At 34.3% G+C, this 23,404-nt stretch overlaps 1 protein-coding gene across 1 annotated transcript in view; it reads left to right on the top strand.

The window, feature by feature from the left end:
• The first annotated feature begins 1,118 nt into the window (after nt 1-1,118).
• Nucleotides 1,119-23,404, top strand: part of LOC113499324 (IDLSRF-like peptide) — an 83,880-nt gene continuing 61,594 nt past the window's right edge. Inside the window, exon 1 of the mRNA XM_026879752.1 lies at nt 1,119-1,265. The gene's annotated coding sequence lies outside the window, so the exon portion shown is untranslated. The remainder of the gene's footprint in view (nt 1,266-23,404) is intronic.

Here is a 23,404-nt window from a genome sequence, read left to right as displayed (position 1 = left end):
TGGTGAATAAGTAATTAAAAAATTCATAGTAAGTTGAGAAAATAAATTATCATGTGAGGTAAGAAGTATAGTTATAAAGTGCCCAAAATAGCACATTACCTGAGTAAAGCAAACAGTGCCACAAAAGGCTGCTGAGCTTTGCGCTTGAAATAACAAAAGCTGAAACAATAGTTACAAAGAACACATTATCCTGAAAGTAAAATTACCCACTCATATTATTGTTTCTCGTAAAAATGTAGTAATTCTAATATATATTTCAGCAAGCTCCATATATTTCAGGCACGAAATAAAGAGGCGTTTTCACGAAAAACGAAACTTCCAGGAATAGCTAAATCCCCAAGGTTACTAGATAAAAGCATATTTAATTCAATCCACGATACTTTACCGGCAAAACTTTAATATAATTTACAAACCAAACGAACGTGGTGAAGGAAATCCAGGCGTGACAGCCCTAGCAAGACCTGACTCACGCTTCATAGTTGACGACGACATTAACAAACTATATCTATCTCTGTCCCACTCATAAAAGCTTTCGCTTGTTACGGCGTGTGTAAAAGGGATAGGAATAGGTTGAGTTATAATTATAGGGTGGGAAAATGTGACGTGAACGGAATAAAAATATGGCCAGGGCGTACAATTATGGTATCGAGAATTTAATGAAACAGTTACAATGTTTTTTGTTAACTAATTATTAGGCGTTACCTATTAAAATAAAATATTCATGAACATTTTGAAATTATTTAGATACATTTCAGTATGATTATTTGTCATGATATATGAGTTATGTGCCATAATGACAGACTGTGAACTTCAAAATGATACATAAGAGTTTTTTGTTTGAGCATGAAAACTGTTATATATCAGAAAACAAATACATGAGACTCAGAATTATTGATGAAAACTACTTATAACACTACACATCGTGATCCAATCTAATTCGCAGACTTTTACTTATAATTAATTCAATTCAAACTTCATTTTCACCTTTCCCGACCTGTTATATTATTCAGAGAAAATATTATGTAACAGCTATACAAAAATAACAGTGCCGATATTTTCCACCCTCGGAACAGCCCTAGCATGTAACAGGTAAAGGTACTAGCGAGTGTGGTCTATCTTCGCAGTATCGCTCCGACCGCCCGCAGGCACGGACGCGCGTTCGGCAAATAACTTACTCAAAAACATATTTTTTGTCTTTGATTGTTTTGAAAAATATACTGTGAGCCGTAGCGGTCCGTGCGAGTTCAGGTCACCGATTCTCAAAGGTAAGTTTAATTATTTTTATTTTAAAATTATTATTTTGTATTTTATTTTTCTTTAACAAAAAAAAAATATAATTTATTTTTATTCTATTAGAAAAAAAAAATCTTTTCATATTATAAGTTTTATATATAGGTTTTCGCGGTATTAAATAAGCCTCGCGGTTTCTCCCGTTTTCTTTGTTCTATTGTGTAATAAACAAAGAAAGTCTTAAACAAAACACTGCGCACGAATATTGTGATAAACGCGTCGGAGTGGATGATATCCCTTTTCTCAAACAAAGGACTATCGAAATAAAACTGTTGCGCGCCTAATCAACAAGTAGGGTTGCTGCCTTAACAAAAAATACACGAAAATCTCAACGTTGGGTCGAGAAAATTATATTCAACGTACAATTGTACTGTTGGACCTTTTTCCACAATTGCTATATTTAAGGGTTATTGTAGCTACTACGCTGCTACGCGGCTACGCGCTACGTTCTTTGTAGCTTCTGCGTAGCACTTCGTCAACGGGTCTTAGTTAAAAGACAATTCATTATTAAGCTTTAAGCTGTACCCGCATTCAACTTTAAATTAAAGGATTTAAGCGTAAATTAAAGGAGTTTTTTTTAATGAGGCAGAGTTTATATGAAAAGCTATTAAAGCCATTAGCCATTAAGGTAAAAAAACATATATTTTATGAACAAAAACATTTTTACTTGAAAAATCTTTTTCTCTGTACATTATAATGGTTTAAAAGCGAATCTAGTTTGTTACCTATTGAAAGCTATAGACACATATGAAGACATACCAAAACTAAAGGCAAACATATTAACACTATACTAAGGTCCTTCTTATCAGTGTGAACAAAAACAGCTATTACTTAGCTGCCCTATTAGGAGGCTTTATGTGAACCAGTTAATAGTGATAATATATCTTGGAAAGGTAATAAAAAGCCGTGGGAAAGCGTCGGGAAATTACGAGTGAGTCGTACAGAGGAAATAATATGGTTTTCCCTCTTATGAGGTAAAAGAAATGAAATAATCATTTTGGCGTAATTAACTTATAAGGCTTAGGGGTTTGTTTATCCGGTTCGTATTTGAATAAGGTTTTTAGGGCTGGGTTTTTCCGAGGGATTATGACCATTATTATTTTGTTAGAATGATTCTGACACGTAGAATTAATCCTCGTATCCCCACGATACCGCGATAGGTTCCATAAGCATTTAAGTTAAACGCACAAAGGCACCCAGAATCAGAAATGTCCCACCCGGGGATTGAACACACGACACGTCGAGCGTGTTGGATTTGGCGTGGTGACCTCAACCACATGGCTTTCCGTGCTCGGCTACTTCAATGACGTGCATTAAGACTTATAACCTCAGTGGCAGATCACAGTTATTTTGGGGCACAAGTATTTTGGGGATCGAACCGGGCTGGCTGGTCGTCTACTACATTACTCATTGGCGAGGTATTTACCGTGGTGGTGTAGGACTCCACTATCCGTCTCATCATGTCACAGATGTACCTTCTGTACCTCTTGTACCATGTAACTCTGTAATATTAAACGCGATGATAATTTGGACATTCTTTAATATAAAATGTATCTTAATTGAGTCTTTAGGTAAATATTGTTTTGTAAATTATGTTTTGCTATTCCATTCAGGGTTTGAGACAGGGAAGTCATTTTTGAAAAATCGACCATCGTTTTTTTAAAATGATCATTAATTCCTTATACGCACTTGAATTTGAAAAGATTTTGGTACATGTCGCGATAGAATAGATAGACTGATACAAACACTTACCCATATTATTCGGTCTATCGGTTACATACCTGTAAAGAAAAACAAACTGATAACATCTTAAGCAAATGAAGTTCACAATGATGGTCAGAATATTAAAGAACCAGTAAGGATATACAAAAGCAACGGAATATTCACTGTAACTCATTTGTTTGAATAATTGATACAGAGGAGCTCATGGTTAAGCTACAATTGCACAAGTTGATCGATCACAAGTTAAGCTATGCTTCATACGGTTATTGGATCGGTGACCACCTATGGTACATCGAGTTCCTCCGTGTTTAGAAAGAGACTTAAGATATGATTACCGGCTGTATGTATCTTTGACAGTTGTCATGGATAGTCAAGAGCGAAAAAACTAGTCCTACTGATGAGCCTTCATCATGTTGCCCAGACAAATTTATTGAAGAGATCAGATGGGCAGCCCTCCTTGTTACTCACAGGTACTTAGCTGCATTCGGGTAGAATTAAAGCCGGCTTGAAAATATTCAGGAAAACGTTTTGCTGGTGATGCTGACGATATTTAAAATGATGGATTCCAGTCATACTTGATTCAGCCTCATACATACCGTTTTAAACGGATCAACCCCCAATTGGAACCCTTTAATGACGATGAGTATTAGTGAGGATTAATATTATTAACGTGGATTACATAAAACACGAAAAATTCCAACATATGTCGTCACAAAAAGTACCATGCCGCCATATTTCATTAGTGTCAACATTAATATTTGACCGTGTTATATAAATTGCATGAGAGCCGTCCGTTACTAGCGACCCGACACGCCATGGTTAACTTTAACTGTGAATAATTACCGACTTGATGGGACAGTTAAATTTAACGAAGATAAGTAGTTATGATGGCTTTGTTTTAACGTGTTGTTAATGATGCTGCGTTGATAAAGCCTGTTCTGGATTATGTAATTTGTTATGTATTAATTAGTCACCGTTTTGGATGTGCTGTTCCGTTTCATTTCAATAGGGATGACGACAAATTTAATTGCAGTATCCGTCTTGTAGTTTTTTGTATAATAATGGATACGTATTTTTTAGTTTGTCCCGCAAACATAAAGTGACCAAATTACAGTGAATGAAACTTACGCGTGACGTCACGATTGAGTATAAATTTTACTCTATCGTTACGTCACAAGCCCCCTCTCCTTAACTTTAAAGCAATTAATCTTTGTCAATTCTAGTTTTTCTGAAAAAGGAAAAAATACGTGTCTTATACTTTTCAATTATCTAACTGAGGGACTAATGAGATCTTTTCTTTTTATACCCAGTCATCATCCCTATTATTGCCTTGTATTCTCCCAAGTTTTTCTACACTCAGATTTCTTTTTCCCACGTTTTTATACACTTACTTTTCTTGTTCGATTGTTTGTCGTTCGGGCTGAATTTTTGTTACTCAATTTTGAGGCACTTCCCGATAAGCTAGCGGGCTGGAATTTTCAGGGTAGCTTCAAACCCGATGAAAATGCAATTTACAAATACAAAAACGACTGGACTGATTTTGATAAAATTTGAATGGAGTGACATTTTAAAACGTGGGTTTTTAGATTTAGTAAATCTATACTTTTTTCTGTGTTGATATCACAGTTTTATTTAAGGTTTTGAAGAATACTGTGAATATGAAAAGTTAAGAAGGATTTTCGGCTTTTTTCAATCAACTTTACTCTGTAGTAGACATTTTGACACCTCTTCGGGGTTCTTGGTGACTTTTCAATTCCTCTCTCATTTCGGAAAATTTTGTTAAATTCAGTGAATAAATTGCTAAAAACATAATTTCATTTATTTCCAGAACCTATTAATCAGTTTATCCTTGTAGGTTCTATTAGAATATTTCTCATAATTGTCTTAACTATCTAAATCCATTTACCAAACTGATGACGTCACTCAATCCCAAGCAATCAGGGCACATCGACAATCTAATCACTCTCTCCTTTGTTATACTAGCACAATGTTCAATACGTTAATTGCATTGCATGTAGGTTTGATTAATCAATAAACAATGTCTAGAATAATCTAGGCTTCACGGACGGGATAACAGGTACAAAAAAAAATTTAAATATCTAGATTATTCGACTTAGAGAAGTACCACTACTGCAATCGTTACTTGATTTTACCTCTAAAGAGTTTGTATTTCACAACTCTATCTAATTTTACGTAACTTAACGAATCCTTATTGCCGTATCTACGTATGTCAAAACTCCTACTGATATTATAAGCAGAATTTTTTTATGTATGGATAGCTGGACGTTTGTTCCTCTTTAACGCAAAAACCTCTGAACGGATTCGGTCGAAATTGTTAACACAGATAGTTTATACTTAACCTGTATTAACATCTAGGCTAGGGTTCTAGATTTTAGGGTTTTTATGTTCCCGTGGGATAATTTTCAATATGTACCGGGCAGAGTAGCTGGCAACAGTTAATAATAAAGTTTCAAGAAAAGTCTCTAGAAAAGATATTCTGAAGCAAACTAGGTCTGATATCGATTTCGAGTTATTTAAAACTTCGAATTCAATTTGAATGTTTTAGTAAGTTAATGTAAAGTCTAGACTAAGCCAGAAATAGTGTATTGATCGGTCTAAATACGTCAGAATACCTTGACTATGTTACAGATAGGTTTTAGAAATGGTAGTAAGGTTTTGCTGAATTGTTTTAACAATGGAGGTCGAACTTAAAATAGATATGAGTTTTTAGGTTAAAAGTTTTTGTAACCACGTTTATAGGGAAGATGGTCTTTGTCTATTAATGTATCTTTTGATAATTAATGATTGAAATGCCACATTGACTGAAATGCATTATTCATAAATGTTAGCTTAAATTGAACAGGTAATTGGAGGCTTAACACAAGTTAGGGAGAGAGACAGTCATACGAAGGAGGAAAAACGTAATTATTATAATTCGTTTAATAATTATAATTATTCTACGTATTCACTGAATAAGTATTTAAGTAGTTGAATATGTTGGAGGTTTTTATTAATATAGTTTTGAATAAATTTCATCTCAAATTTGATAATTGATAAGGAGGACCATTTTACGAACACAGTTTATCTTCTATTATACTTATAAACTGAACAAATCACAATAGACAAGAAAAATGTTGAAAGACAAATCAAACCTGGGACCGCGTAAAACCATTCATTTAAATTAAGTATTAATTGTGACCAGATAGTGTCGACTTCGCGGTTTAATTTAAATTTAATGCTACAACCACGGAATCCGGGTGTTTGGGGACATAACGACCCTTTACCAATAAATACAATAACACGCTATTGAAAGGTCCGACCTTTTAGGGTTAGCTGTTTTGGAAAGATTTTCATTCCTTTTGCGATAATATTTGGGTTACGGGTGTGGGGCATTCATAAAATATATATAGATTTGATTTGAATGTTCAATTTTGTCCAGCTGTTTTTTGGTTCATTTCTATCAGCCGACTTTTTGAGTTTTTGTTGTAATTGTTTTTTGAACTCCGAGAGGTTTTTAGCAAACAAAAGAATCTTCATTGATTGTTGGACAACGGTTTATATATAAGCTAACTTTCTATCATATTTATTTATTTATACAAAAACATAACTACAGACTGGCTTTACAAAATATTGAGTAATTTCTTTAGAAATATATAAATTAAAAACTCAGAACACGACCTCTTTATTTAATTTATCTTTGAACATATTTTTCAAAAACCTTTTCATAAGCTATAATTTATTTACCATAATCTCGTTAACGCTGTTAAGTCTCCGGCTTAGCTCACAAATAATATATTAGTTTTACGTATTTACGTGGCTTGAGTGTTAATCCGACAAAATATATTTAAAATTGCGTATAGTTGTGCCTTTTAAATGAATTTTAAAGATAGTTAGATACTACTTGTTTCAATATTACACGTCTAAAACACTTTTATTTTGATTTTTGAACAGGAATACATCATCTCTGAAAACTTCAATTATCTATCACGGTTTATGAGATTCAGGCTGGTGACAGATGGACAGACCATTGTACCTCAGTAACATTATTTTTACCCTTGTGGTACGGAACCCTAAATGGGAGTCTAATTAATTCACAGGTCACCTACAGACGTACGCGATATTTGTTACTATATACCTCCTAAATACCTGAACTGATTTTGAAGTACCGTTCGATTTCCTAAATCACAACGATTTAATATGAAGTCTATAAACAATTTTTGAAATACGTCTCATTTTTTCAATTCGATTCTATTCTAGGTTTATTCTGTTGCTCTTTTCCTTAAACAAAGCAAGTTTTTGTATTAAAATAGAGAGCTCTGGGAATAGTGTTCACTAGGGAAATGACCTGGTGCCCTTATTATAAAGGGTTCAACATTATTGTGAAACAACATTACTGTTTCGCCTCTAAATTTAAGGGACCTATTTAGCAGGTGAAAATAGGTCTAGACATTTTGAGGTGAGATTTTTAGCATGAGATGTCTTCATTTGGTACCAGGGACCGGACAACCCCACTTTAGAGTTAAGCCGTTTGACAGGGTAACCCGTACACGGGGTAACTCATATCGCAGTGTTACCTTTTGTTCGAGTTACATCCTCGAAACCCAGCGAAATGGTTAACACCTTCATTATGGTAACCACGTGAAGGGGTTAACCCCTTCAATAACTTAACCCTTTGAAGTGGTTACCTTCACGAAAGGCTTTTATTCGTGTTACCCTGAATTACCCACTAAACTTGAGCTGCATACTTGCACCCTAGCGGCCCCTCATTGCTTTACTAAGACTACAGCTGATTTTCTTCTATCGCCGACGCGTCGCGCCGCGACTCGCGCCTCTCGGACAAACTACCTACGCGCGAAACGTCATATAGGTATTAGGTAACTAGCTGTTGCCCGCGACTTCGTCCGCGTGGTTAGAAGATATAAGTTAGGAATTTTTGAACGAAAGCCCTCGAAGATTAATATTTTTCCCCGTATTTGCCACATTTTCCATTAAATCTTCGCTCCTATTAGTTGCAGCGTAATTTTATATACCTAGCCTAAAACCTTCCTCGATTATTGGTCTATTGAACACAAAATGAGATCAAATTTTTTAGATGAAATTATTTATAATAATTTAAAAAAAAATCGAATACAAGTTTTTTTTCATTTTTTGCATTTTCTGAGAAGATTTGACGGGTGAATTTTCGATTGAAAATTAGAGTGTTTTTTTTATATTAATTCAAAATAAGGTGAAAAAATAAATATTTTTAATCAAATAAATTACAGCGTATTTGGGACACAAAAAAGTAAGTTTTCACCAAATTTCGTTACAAAAATAAATTTTTGTAAAAGATAAAAATAAAAAACCACAATCTTGGTTTTTTAGATTTTTCACATAAATTTTGAGGTTATGTGAAAAAAATGTAAACACAAAAGTTTTAGATCTTTTTCTTTTAGAACTTTGCCATTTGACTTTTTTCGATACGAATTTTAGTTTTGCCGGAAATCGATAAAAACCTTTTTTTACTCTTCAAACGTCACTCCCACCCCCTTCCCGACCTCAGATCACCCGTAAATTATTTTTCTTTTCATTTTTATAATATTCCCCTCCTTTTCTAATGGGTTTCATCCTACTATTTTTTGTTTTGGTTTTAAAAATTATCGACCCTGGTCTACAAGTATAGACACGAAAAATATATATCACAACGTTTGAAAAGTGCGACAAGCAAAATTAAACTGTAAGATCATATCCACAATGATTTTTATTCCATGTTTACAAGTCGCTCGGTAAATGCAACAATGGCGCCGCTGGGCGGTTAGATGTCACGTGCGCTCGTGGTTATACTATTTTCAAACTAATGTCTATGATAAAGAGTGCATATTACATTGTCTTAGGTTGGAGTGGGTTACCCTGTTACAGTGTTACAGGGTAGTAAAGGGTAACCTGTTCGGAACAGGGTTACAGTAATCCGTTCGAAGGTGTAACATATGTCATAGGGTTTTTTCTTGAAGCGCTTAAAAAAACCCCTTCAAAAACCCTTTCAATGAGTATCCGGCCGGTCCCTGTTTGGTACAAAGAACTCAAGGAAAAGATTGAATTTTGAAACTATTCAAATAACATGAATTTATTTATTTGAAACAACAAGTACAGATATTAATCACATTAATAAACTCACGGTTACATATTGTAGGCATACACTATCGAATAGTTTCAGCATATTTTTTATTCGTAACTAACCAATTATTAAAACAACAAAAACATAACATTAAATAAATATGAATATTTATTTTTTTTTTGACCGTCAACATCGTATAGACCATTAGTCAAACAGATAAGATTGACATTCACGAAACAACAAAAGCCCTTGCATATTTCATGAGAGTCAAAATAATTGACATCCGATATTCCAAAGACACAATTTTTGTTTTATATAAATATTCCGCCGGCATTCAACGTAAACGCTTGTTACAACATTTTATCGAAATGTTTTCCGTCAAAGGCTGTATTTTCACGTGTAAAATGATTATTTCTTGAGACAAAAAGGGAATGTAGGCGTAGAAGGAGCTTTCAATTTCCTCATCGAAAGAAAATACTAGCCAGAATCGTTCCCGTATTTTACGAAATTAGACTCCGTTTGAAATGGTTTTAATGGCTCTTAGGTTAATTGAGCAGGCCTAAAACCAATTATTACATATGCATAATACAAGCCTACGGAGTAGAAGTGGAGAGTTTTTTATCACTCTTGACTGACCTGTTGGTCTAGTGTTAGTGACCCTGACCGCTATACCCAAGGTTCGATTCGCACTCAGAAAAAATGTTTGTGTGATGAGCACAATCACTTGTTCTGTGTCTGGGTGTAATTTATCTTTATTATGAATGTATTTAGAAATATATAAATATGTTAATCAGTTGTCTAGTACACATAAAACAGGCTCTGCTTAGTTCGAGACTAGATGGCGTTGTATAACATTATGTTATATTCATTCATACTAACTTACTTTAATTCTCAGCTTTATTTTGGACCAATAAATTAACACGGACCTTTGCATACATCTTCAATTCGACATCCTCATATCTTCGACAATTAGTATCAAAGAATTTAGGTATTGATACGGTGTTCATCGTAGAGAAGTCATTTTTCAAATGGGCGATCAATTTCCAATTCACATTAAAATGAAACAGAGAAAAAAAATCCAAGCACCACGATTACCACCTCACGACTTTAGCAACAGTCCGTTCCATTTCACGAAACTGCGCTTTACAGGAATTTCACCTTTATGACCGAACAAATATCTGTTCATTAAACCTACATCAATTAGTTTTCTAGTTAAAACTAAAAGTTAACGTTAGTTAGGTTCGCTCGCGTGCCCCGTTCACTTTGTACCTAAGCTAAACTCTAGTTAGCCGGCTTTGCGACTGAAGTTACAGTTTTATCCTCACTAAAGTTAGTTGAAAATAAAATAGTTTAAATAACAGCATTAACTGCTTCTGCTAAAGGTTTTAGTAGCTTCAACGGAAAACAGATTCAAGGAAAAAAAACACTGGGTCATCACATTTGTGACCGTGACAACCCTTGCCTAATCTAGATTTTTATATGTGAAAATTACAACAGACCAGCCATCACGGAGCATGAGATAAGACCTAATGACAGACGGACAAATAGCGCAGTCTTGAAACCAACTTCATCCACATCAGCCTTTGCAAATTAATACAAAAAGTCTTTCTGTAAAACAAATGTAGATATGTATCTTTTATTATAAGGTGAAAGATTTAAAATGGAAATATTGTCTTAATGGTACCGCGAGAATCGAGTTACACAAGAAACGACGTCGAATGCTCATTTAGTTAAATTTACATATCTGAGTAAATCTGAGGTCTTCTTTGGAACCATTTCATATTCAGTCAGTTAAATATTGTGTAGGAATTCATATTTAAATGTTGGCTTTTGAGGAATTACAGACAAGATTGTATGCGTATTGTTTGCTTTGTCAAGTTCCTTAGGGATGTCATGTTTTAAGAGACAAATTTTGTCAATGTGGATGAAAATCACCTTACATTAATTCAAGTTGTGAGTTTTATAAATTTTAGGTACGTAACTCTTGTTTTCTCTGGGCGAGTACACTACAAAAACGGACAGAAAGCAGTTACGGTATAGGCATTAAGTAAAATATAGTTGTAGGGAATAGTATTTGAACAACAAACATCTAAACTGTCTGTCAGGTAGATTACTAAAAAAATATTGGATATGTATTCCTTTTTTATTAAAACCATAAAAATGCAAAGGCAAAAGGCATTGAGGCCTTATAAAGTAACATGAAGGCAAAAAGTATATTAATAAGTGACGTCACACGTTTTTGTTTACTTGTCAAACGCAAAAGAACGAATATTTCGTATTTTTAAAAATCTATCCAACGACTTTATTCGGTCTTTTACGTCGACTGCCCAACTATATGGCCCTATAGTCTGCAGTCCTAATTAGCTCTTGAAAACGTGAGAAACAGAACTCTGGTAAACATTATAAATATTTAAGAACACATAAATAAATTAAACAGAAAATCAAAACAAGTTAAGAAAGGCAATCTCAACATGACAAAACTAGTTTAATGTAAGTTTCTTAGCAACAGTATCTCGCTACTAATACTAAAGTTAGATAGAGTATTTGAGAGGCCTCTTCTGCCTCTGAAACTCTTAAGAAACACTTTATTTGAGAACTTTATAAAGAGGTTCTTTGTTCCAAAGTTATAGACACCTGACAGCTATACTGTTATTTTGAACTGGTAATTCGATGCCTCTGATATTATTCTTGGACTATTATCTATACTTCTATAGACTAATATATAAAACTGAAGAGTTTGTTCGTTTGTTTGAACGCGCTAATCTCAGGAACTACTGGATCAAATTGAAAAATATTTTTTGTGTTCAATAGACCATTCATCGAGGAAGGTTTTAGGCTATATAAACCATCACGCTGCGACTAATAGGAGCGAAGATACAATAGAAAATGTGGAAAAACAGAGCAGGTATAAATCATAACTTATATCTTCTAACCACGCGGACGAAGTTGCGGGCAACAGCTAGTATCAAATATCACTATATCACTTTGTTATAGTTTTGTTGTTGCATTTGTAATATTTGTATTGACGGTAATTTGTATGGGGTAAGTAATGGTGGGTAATAGGCGGACTCCTATGTCCATCAGTGGACTTCAATAGGCTGATTATTATCAATTTAACAATTTGGGAGGCACATTTGTGCCTTTGCCTAAAATCTGGAAGCTGGCATTTAGATTTACTTATCTGCGAAAAATAGACACACCGGGCTTATCGAAACGAAATGTGGCTTACAGACATTTGAGATACGATATCGATTTTGTTTCACAATAGTATGTATAAATAAAAGTCACTACACTAGGAAAATTAGGAACTAACTAACTATTCCCAATATGACATAAAAATGTTATTGTATTCAACCCTACACTACACACAAATCCACAATTAAACCCCTCACACACACATAAAAGCGCATAATATTCAACCCTTGAATGCGTATCGATTGTATAATTTTGACAACGGGCCGCTGCCCTTGGCCTACTGCCCGACTCTGATAGAGCTGTGCTTGTAACGCTCGCTGCAGTTCATTATGACGCGGTATGTTTGTCCCGTTGCTGCAAGCGGTAGGGTTAGAATGGTAGGGTTGTGCGTTTTGTATTAGATGATTTTGTAAATTTTTCAACCCCCCAAGTAAATGGTGGGTTATTATAATTTTGTCGTGTTTGTCGGTTTGTCTGTCTGTGGCATAACAGCTCCTAGATAGATTGAGTGATTTCAGTTTGGTTTGTTTTCTATTTAAGCATTATTGTTAATTAAAACACGAGACTGATATTGATAAAAAACATGTCCTCATCAGTATTTACAACAAATATCTTGATATGTTATATGTTGTATTTAATTAATTCCTAATCAATAATTTAATACAGTTTTATTACGATACATAAAAAAGTATATTTTTTTAGTATACACCTCAGTTTTCCTTTAAAGCAGGTACAGCATAACAAAAGATCCCCTGTAACTCCTCCGCATTAACTCGGGAAACTTATAAAAGTGTTGTGAAGTAAAACAATAAAGGCTCTGATAAAAGTTAAATCATAAAACATGATATTTACGCGGGCGAATCCGAGAGGCGAAGGGTGTTCTAATGCCGTGCCAGCAATAGGGTTGTACGCAACAACTCAAATAAATACGATTCTGTATTTAAATAATGAATTTTCCTGAAAAGTTGAGTCATATTTAGGAGAAATTAATGCTTTATGTTTGTATATCAAAATGTCACAGTTTCTTTTATGTCACATCTGGAAAAAAATGTCCCTTAAAATAACGAGGATAAACCTCTGACGATTATTTTGTATAGTTAGCTAATTTGTTTTTAATTACTCTTTGTTTTAAAGAATTCCATGCGGAGAATAGTAACACGTATTGTCTTTTAATAAAAAGCAGTTAAAACTTACATAGCCGCTCAAGAAGCATTCGCGCTACACGGGTATGACAAACTTCAAACAGAAAAACCCAAGAGCCTCAATAATAATGTCCCTTTTTACCCTTAATAATATTACTAACTTAAGCCCGCCGCTCTGGTAATTATCATCTAAAATTATAAATCGAATTATACCGACATTAATTACATGCCACCCCTAGCGCGTTCACTCAAACATTTTCCAAGATTGTGGGCTATTATTACAGGAATGAAACTTGCGAGCTAAAGTACGCTGTACGTCAAATTGGACGTTAGGGCTGTCTCATTCATCTTACAGGTCCGAAATGATTCAATTTATATTCTGAATCAATTGATGTGGGTGAGACGTCGTATTACAGTATTCTTGGAACAAAAGGTTCAGCATGAGAATAGATGACTGACCATATTGGTTGAAAGTGAGCAATTCTTTAGTATGGAACAAAAGTGACACGAAACGAGAATGAAATCGCATTTTTATACGATTCAGGTTGTTCATTTTAGTTTGAATGAAAATAACTTGGAATTTTGTATTGTTTTCTTTTTAGGTTTTCATGCTAGGATTTGAAGTTCAAACAGTGGTGTCATTCATCTTCTCCTGTATCACGGTTCGCTTCATTAATTTAATGTAATCTTACAATTAGCATTTATTAACAAAATCGTTAGATTTTAGCACGACCATTACAGACCTTTTAATTTCATAATAATCTTTTCTCTTACTTGAATGTATCTACTACATACTAAAATAAAAATTGTGTCGAAAGGTTCCACGCATCACTAAAACGTATAATATGTAGCACATATATCTCACAAAAATTACTTATACAAGAAAACCCTTTCAAAAACTTAACACAATAGAAGATAGAGCACAAACTCATAGACCGCACCACACCTTCCTAAATCAGTTGCAATAACCTTCCGTTACAATTTGTTTCTCCCCTCTCCCCCTCTCTCCCCCTCTCTCCCCCGAGGATACCCTGCGATGTATTTGCTCGTATTTTCATCTTAATTTCGGCGGAGCCTGAGGGACTAAACAACTACATATTTTGTGTACTTCAGTGCGTAGAGACTCCCAACTGCTGTTACTAAAACAATGTTTTTGGATGTAATTCATAGTTTAGTTTATTTTGTTGCTTTTGTACTATTTTTGTTGTTTTTATTGAAGCATGCACTGCATCATAACATACCTCTTAAAACAATAGTAGAGCAGATATGCAAGTGCAAATCGCTGGCACGGGTCTCTTTTCAATTATAGGGATAGGTCAACATTTTTTATTCATCATAACGTCATAGTAAAAGAAAAAGTTCTGACCGATTTCAATCGCATCAATTGCGAAACGCAACCAGCACAAGCATAGATGTACTCTCTATTCCTTTACTCTCTTGCCTAATGGGACGGCAATCTGATAAAAACGGAGAGCGATCAGCAAAATCTTTAAGTACCTTCGTTTCGAAACACAGAAAATATCATTACATTAATGGAGTTACAAAATGTGCTTTACGTTATCAACTTTAAAATCGCATTGAAACTTTACTTAAAATAAATGATAAATAAAACAAAATTTCTCCATATCATTTATTATTCTCGTTTGGGTGACAGACAATGAAATATTAAAGAAGTACGTGAGCAATTCTGAAGCTGGAATAACTCGTGAAACTAGAATAATTTAGATTATAATTAATTTTAATATTTAAAATTAATTTAAATAAAGCTTATTTTAAATATACGTGATCAGAATTCCAATAATAATGCAAAGAGTTTCATGACGAAAACTGTCACCTAAGCATACCTCATGAGCCGTGATAGATAGAAACTTAAAATGTTCTCCTAATGCAATAAAAACTTATTGAAATAAATAACTAGTGTTAAGCAACGGCTGTTGCGGTTGTAAATTAGACGAGTGCCCAATTTTAGTTTCAAATATATTTTTTGATAGCCGTTTTTGTATAGAATCCTAAATCGCGAGTCCGTTTCCCATTGGGAAAGTTAAAAAATAAAACATATTTTTGTAAAACCACATGTAACAAAGGCGATGCTTATTCCTTTAATAATGTAATATATACTTAATATCCCACATAAAACATTTAAATGTGTTTGTTCTCATAAGGAAAATGCTATGAACATAAAACATGTGATGGCACGCATGGAAAAGGGGCACTTAATAAATGGCAACACATTTTATGCAAAAGACCCGTTGCTGTATCACGTGTCTGGCGAACGCGAAGCAATTGTGAAGCGATCATAATTATTGATTAACAAAAAATACAAAAAGACAGCAGATACTTAGAAATGGAAATATCTTTGAGATTTGATTTAGGTTCTTTTGCGAGTTAAGCTTTCTCATAACAAGTTTTTCCGGGTTTCGGAAGGCAGGTATCTTTGATAGGCGTTATGGGTAGAAGGTCTGTCAACTAGTCTAACAACTAGTCCTTACAAGAGGTATCGTGTCTCCTTATAAAACACTGGTACTTAGCTGTATCCTTTCAGACTGGCAACCAACTCCAACTTAGTTGGGAAAAAGCTCGGCTTATGAACTTGTTTCGCATGTCAATTGCTGAAGCTTTGTGTTTTTTTAAATACATGACACCACCCCCGTTTTAAGGGTTATACTGTGTAGAAAAAAAATTCATTGTCTTCGAAATAAAAAGTTACGACGGTTTTAATTAAAGCCTGTGCGAGTTTATTGTTTTTGAAAAAGGCTTACCTAGAATTTTCAGCTGAAAATGTTTTTGTTGTCAATTCATCAGTTTTGTTTTTATGAAATTTGCCTACATAACCTTGTAAATAATTGTTTGCTTAGATAGTAGGTATTGTTACGGTATTTAAATTTCGATGTGAGTCCTTATATAAAAAAAATTGACTACCTAGTTACGTCTTTAGACCATCCTTCTAGTATATTATTATGTTTTGGTGTAGATTAACTCAACTCCTATGATTATAACTATTAAGATATTTTTACTGGTTTTACATCCGAGTCATTTGTATTCGTACATGTATTTAAGTAATGTGAACTATGTTTTTAATAAATATATTTTTATTTTTATTTTTTAGTCTTTGTTTGGTCTGATCATATTTTCACGTACCTAATTCACTGGTTTCCTTGGTGAAAAGTGTGTATATTGTAAGTTTATCCATTAAAACCGTGACTTAGTGGCCTTTTTTGTAGTGGTTCTATGACTGATTTGTATTCTTGTGTGTCTCCAATATGGATATCAACGTTATATAAACATGACAAAAATTAAAAAACCCCACAAGCAAACGGTAAAGAAAAACAACGTGAGGAAACCTGGCTTCCAAAAATAGGCATCTGAAATCGCGAAACCGCAGTTAGCTAGCATGGTGGTCAATGCTAAATCCTTCCCTATATGGGCAGAAATTACCTACCAATCAGACATTGTACAATACCTTCTACATGTACATTCTACATGTACAATAGACGCCCGAGGCATCTCCGGGCAACCAAAATACAAGCTAGTTAATACATACGATATATGTAGCTCTAGAATCCAGATATATCTACATAAATACATATAGAAACAGTTGGAAGGCTAACGGGTGAACTTTGCATATCCAAACAAAGGTCAGATTGATTGGAGGTCTAAGGTCAATACTGAGTTTGGGAACCCGAACCTCACCTCTATGTAAATATCTTGTTTACACTTGATTGATTATTGCACATATTCTCATGAATATTTGTGAGAGGGAGTAAGACTTTTGTTTTAGAAATGGTTTGACTGAAATGAGTTTCTGTAATAGAATAGGTACTTAGCTTAAAATACACGAGACGTGATCCATGGTTCTACATATTCAGAATTCAAAAAAAATGAAACTCGGGAATGTAGGAGTTTTTGTTTGGACGCGCTAATCTCAGGAACTGCGGGTCCGATTTGATAAATTCTTCTAGTGTTATATAGTCCATTTATTCAGAAACGCTATAGAATATAATATATATAAACATCACTTTATAATTAAAAGGTCCACTCTGAAACTATTTATTCAATATTAAAAAATCCTTATTCCGGACTCCGTAAGTTCCACGAGTTACTAATTACACAAAGTTACTAATTATTAAAAATATTATCTCCTTTTTAAAAAGAAACTGTGATATTATTAAATGCGCGATAAATACGCGTGAGTAAACCGTTACATCATTTAATAATGAATCAGTATCACGATATTTACTATTAAAACTGTGATATTGTAAATCAAATCACGAAACTAACTCGAGATGTATACTTCTGCAGTATAACAGTTCTGACCGATCCATTGAGCGCTGTGGCCTCTTCCGATTGGCTCGTTACGTCACGTCCGGTCCAATCGGCTTTGATCGCTGACCGGAAACCAATGTGTACTGCGACAATGTATACTGATTACCATAGCCTTTAGCAGTTTAGACAGCACAGATTTGTCGGCCCTTTCTATATTTGTGAGCTGAATATTAATGATGAAAAATTAATATTTTGTTTCCATCTGTTTTAAGATAAAAATATCAGTCCAGAACGAGTCAAACTCGTTAACTGAGGGTTACGTACAAGTACACAAAAATAAAACAGATTTGCAAGAAAATTATCACCCATTAATTTTTTTACCTTTACGAACAGTTACTTAACCTCGATTTTATTTTGATTAATTGTTGTTACAGCGGTAAAAGAAATACATCATCTGTGAAAATGTTAACTGTCTAGCTATCATTTATGAATGACAGCCTGGTGTCAGACGGACAGACAGAGCCATGCCTTAGTAATAGGGCTATGTTTCTACTTATTCAGTATAAAAATATAGGTACTTACTACAGTGTTTAGACGTAGCCACAAACATTATCCAATAAAATAGGACCTGCTTAGACGTGTCCTTTTCCAATCTACTAGTAGTAGAAGTAATTTATTTATAACATACAATACATAACAGCCTTTTTAAAATCCAATCTTTGTTCAAAAAACAACATTTGCAACTTTCCTATCTTGTTAAAAGTTGTTGCGGTTGCGGGCGGAATAATAAGGGTTGTGAGATGTTGCGAGCTACTATTAACGGTCTGTACTCGTGTAAGAGTAGCGAATATCAAACTGATTGAACCATACTGCATGTGTTTGTTGTAAAGGTTTAAAGCGAGTTTTGTAGATCCTTTAAATCATTCTTTACTGGCCTGTTGGTCTAATGTTAACTGATTTCTAAGATCGTGGGTTCGGTTTCCGCTCAAGTCAAATGTTTGTGTGATGAGCTTATTATTTGTCCTGTATCTGCGTGTTATTTATGTGTTAACCTCCTGGTTATACACTATCTGTGTACCAAGTTTTGTCTAAATCTGATTAGGGGTTTTTGCGTGAAAGAGGGACAAACATCCATGCATGTTGTATGCATGGATGTTTGTCCCTCGACTTACAACTTTCGCGTTTATAATATTAGTAGGATATTTTATTTTTTTATGATTTTCTATACAAATAGTATTTAGAAAACTGCGAAAAGATCAAAACCAGACTTCAGGTTTCCCTTTCAAGATACAAAATTTCCAAGAAGCCTTTTCCTCAAGTTACTGAGCTTATACTGTATGAAACAAACTTACAAACACCAAGTTTCTTTAGAAGTCAGAAGTTTGTATAACTTCAACTAAGTTAGATATTCCTTATCGAGAACTTTTTCTGCAACAACCACTTACCATAATTTATTTTCCACTCGACTTGCAATGTTATGGTGATTTTCCCATTTTTCCCTTTCCATAAAAAAGCGATTTGAATTAAGTTTTTGAAACTTGATGGAAATATGAAAGTATGATGCAGTTTAATAAACGCGTATACTTTATTTATAGCATATCATTATCAATAGTTGTGAACAAATAAAATATAGAACAAACTTCAAATAAAAAACTACTAAAATAGTAAATATGAGAAATATAACCTGCTGAAATTGTAACTTAATAATGGGACCAAAATGACAGCTATTTTTCCAGTCTAGTCCGAAGTTATGAGGTAACAGACATAAAAATACAGACGAATTGATAACCTCCTGCTTTTTTAAGTCAGTTGAAAAAGGGGGAATTTCCTCAAACCTACTTGTCACATAGCTTAAGTGGGTCTGACATAAATTCATTGCCATTGTGTAACTGGCTCTCTGTAATATACGTGACGCCATCTTGGTTCTATAACAACGTTCATTTTTAATTTTACGAATGATTCTTCAAGTCCGGTGACTAATACGTGGCTCTCAACAGAGATAGGTAGAGAGCCTCGAACAGAGAAGCCTTCTGTAGCAGTACGAAAAAAATATATCTGCCAATTATACGATTCAATCAGACTTTACAAATTGACCCATAACGCAACTATATTCAGGCCTTTGTGAAACTTCGTGATAACATGCGCAATATGTAGGTACAGTAACAAATTATATCATCAGAATATTCCTAACACTGTTCTGAGCTTACAAGCGTATAATTTGATATATTAAGGTTCAAAATAATGTAATTCGTTTCCGTCCAACCCCATTTAGTTCAACGGGACGGAATTAATAGAGTTAGCATGATTTATTTATGAATTTTAAGGGATTTGGAGTTTAGCTTAGCAGTCAAGACAGGCGTTCATGTTGGCTAATGAGTTTCATAAGTTAGGAATATTATTCAGGTACAATATCCGCCATTTTAGTATTTTGACAGTTTATTTTTCTCCCACAGATACGGGGTTCTTTTTTGGAGAGTATGTATATTCCTTGTCTCGTTCTATGACGTGTGCCAATTATGCTGCATGTTTAAGATTGAGAAGTGTCATTAGATGATTTAAAATTATGAGATGATAATGGTTATTTAAAACTTGTTGTAATCTATACTTCTATACTAATACTAATGTATAAAGCTGAAGAGTTTGTTTGTTTGATTGTTTGTTTGTTTGAACGCGCTAATCTCAGGAACTACTGGCTCAAATCGAAAAATTCTTTTTGTGTTCAAAAGATCATTCATCGAGGAAGGTTTTAGGCTATAAACCATCACGCTGCGACTAATAGAAGCGAAGATACAATGGAAAATGTGGAAAAAATAGGATAGATATAAATCATAACTTATATCTTCTAACCACGCGGACGAAGTCGCGGGCAACAGCTAGTTAAAACATATTTTGATGAACCGCGTCATAAGCAAAGGGTTTTAAGACAACTGAAAACTGAAGCCATTTCACATCCTGTGTGTTTTGTATACCAGTGTTCATGATAGGCTTGATATTGATTGATTGAACACGCTTCTTACTAAAAACATTATTCTAGACTTATAAGGTTTTTGAGTCCAATGACATCACAGGATGCAAAATATACGTGATGTTTGGACCAAATGATCTTGATGACTGAGATGAGAAGTTTTGATATCATTTATTTTCCATAATTTTCTATAAGTACATACAGGCGTTGTTGCCACAGGTTTTAGTACGGGTAGAACTAATAACTTTAGTGTATTATTCAAATGTTATTACAACCCACAGTCACGAATACGCCGCCATTTTGGTGTAATCAAGTAATTAATTGTTTATCATATGCCTGTATGTAGGGTAAATAGATTTTAGGACAAACAGTAAATATTTTAACGAATATATTATTATGCCATAAAATGACGGTCGGATATTGAAGTAATCTATGAGAGTATGGTTTAGGTAGTTTAAAATATTAGAATGTATATGGTAAGGATCAGTTTTTCTTATTTAAAACTTCATAATGATTAAAAAAAATACTAGAGTCCTTAAAATGACTGCGGAAACAACTAAGCCAACTATTTTAGTTATATAAGATTCTGTATTTTACTATACTCAATATCTAAACCAATTGTAATGTATTTGGCCTCATAAGCCTAACATTACTCCAATTAAAAATATCGGTTCGCATTAGTGCCTTAATTTTTTTATATACTCGATTTCAATCAATATTAATATGAAGTTTTTTTATGAAAAACAGCGATATTCAAACACCTGCATCTTATAAAGTGTTTAATACGAAGCCTTATCTGACCCTTATACCTTTTTACCCTGTAACACAATATCCTTCAGCACACCAGATCAAGATAAATGGTTTGTGATGAACCCTTCCGAACCTCGACTAATCGCCGTTAATCACGGCCTGACTGTGGCCATGACAAGATTTAGAGGTGTCATGTCCGGATAGTCATGTACAGAGGCAAACTACGACCATAAAAGACTTAAGCAATGGTAGAAGCGAGATAGCACAATATACGAAGACAAGCGGCTTCTTGCTCATAATACTAGCTGGTATATGTCCCACAGCTGGGTAAACGGCTTATAATACTAGCTGGTATACGTCCCACTACTGGGCACGGGCCTCTTCAAGCACAGGGAAGGTTTGAGCATTGATCACAAGGCAAGCACACAAAAGCACTTAGGAAGCGGTGAAGGGTGGGCGAAACTGGGTGCTGTCCAATGTAATCTGACCTTCAAAAAGTGCTACTTAATAGCCTAATTTGAATAAATGACTTTTGATTTGATTTGATTTTACACTGCGGGTTAAGCGATTTCAGATTCCATTATTTGGAGGTTTCCTCACAATATTTTCCTTCGCCGTTTGTCACAATAATTAAGAGATTACAATATATAACTTTGTAGAAGCCACATTGGTTCTTTGCCTGCGTTAATCAACCTACTCGCTTGCAAAACTGTGATTTAAAACGTAGCGGTAGGTCGCTTGAACATTGATTAATTACGTGTCAATACATCTTATTGACTGACAGTTCTGGAAGTGTTAATGACGGCGATTCATTAGAAGACCGGGTAATTGTTTCACTTTCTATACAAAATTAATGATAGCTTTTAAAGACAAGGGACTTTGGGAAGTGACATGTTAAATGTTTCTTTTATCATTTAATATTGAGAGTTAGATAGACTTAGTTGTCTGTAGCAGCGCATAATATGCATAATAATATATCTTGCGGGAAAAATATCGCCATTAGCTCAATATTAATATTTTTCTTAACTTTAGTATTTAGTATTTTACGCCTACACTCAGACTGTATAATGTTACATGTCTCCTCTGTATAGCAAAAGGCTTTTACCTCTCATATAATCCTAACATACTTACATTTCACCAGGTTAAAAGCAACATAAAAGTAGCAGGAAAAAAAACATAGCAAACCCCCAGAACAAAGTTTTAAAAGCAAAAATTCCTACATTTTTATCCTACAAAAACACCGGACAAAAAACATGGTGACACTAGTTCGACTGGCGCCGGTCGTGCTGTTAAACTTAATTAAGTCAGTGACAGCCAGCGGGCAGCACAAAGCCACCATTTTGCCATTTTAATGCCTTTGACTGCACCTGACAGGTTTAAAACTAGGTACCTTCGCAGTTAACAGCTTTTACAATAATTAAAATGAGGTTTTGTGGACGGCTTTGGGAAATTCGGAACTATCGGAAAAGCTCTTGTTTTCGACAAAATTGATTTCGCTTAAATAAATTTGAGAGAATTTTTAAATATACGGGAGAATGTGCGGTAAATTTTACATTGATCAAAATTTTGACTTTACAAAATTAAAGGTAAGTAAAGACCCACATGACGTTCTACATGAAAACTTTCTAGGCTCGAAACGAGTGTACAAATTGTACCAAAACTTTTCATATTTTAGTGTGATGACGACCGAAAAAACCCAGTGACATACCTATAAGGCTGCGTTTCTACTAGAGATGTGCGATGGAAATGTGTCGTGTGAGGATGTCCGCTAAACTGTTTCCACCAGAGAAGTTCGCACTCGCTACGCATCCTCGCACATTTCTGGTGGAATAGCAGCTTAAAACTTAGATTACTAAGACACCTTTTATTTGTTACAAAGAGGTCTTGTCACAAACGTTATTCACGAACGAAGGACGAGTATATTTGTAAATGAGCTATTCTAACTTTAAAACATTACGGAAACATAAAGCGTAGTCCTCTTGA

Source organism: Trichoplusia ni, chromosome 12, assembly GCF_003590095.1.
Source record: "Trichoplusia ni isolate ovarian cell line Hi5 chromosome 12, tn1, whole genome shotgun sequence".
Classification (NCBI taxonomy): domain Eukaryota; kingdom Metazoa; phylum Arthropoda; class Insecta; order Lepidoptera; family Noctuidae; genus Trichoplusia; species Trichoplusia ni.
This window is presented reverse-complemented; position numbering and strand designations above follow the sequence as displayed.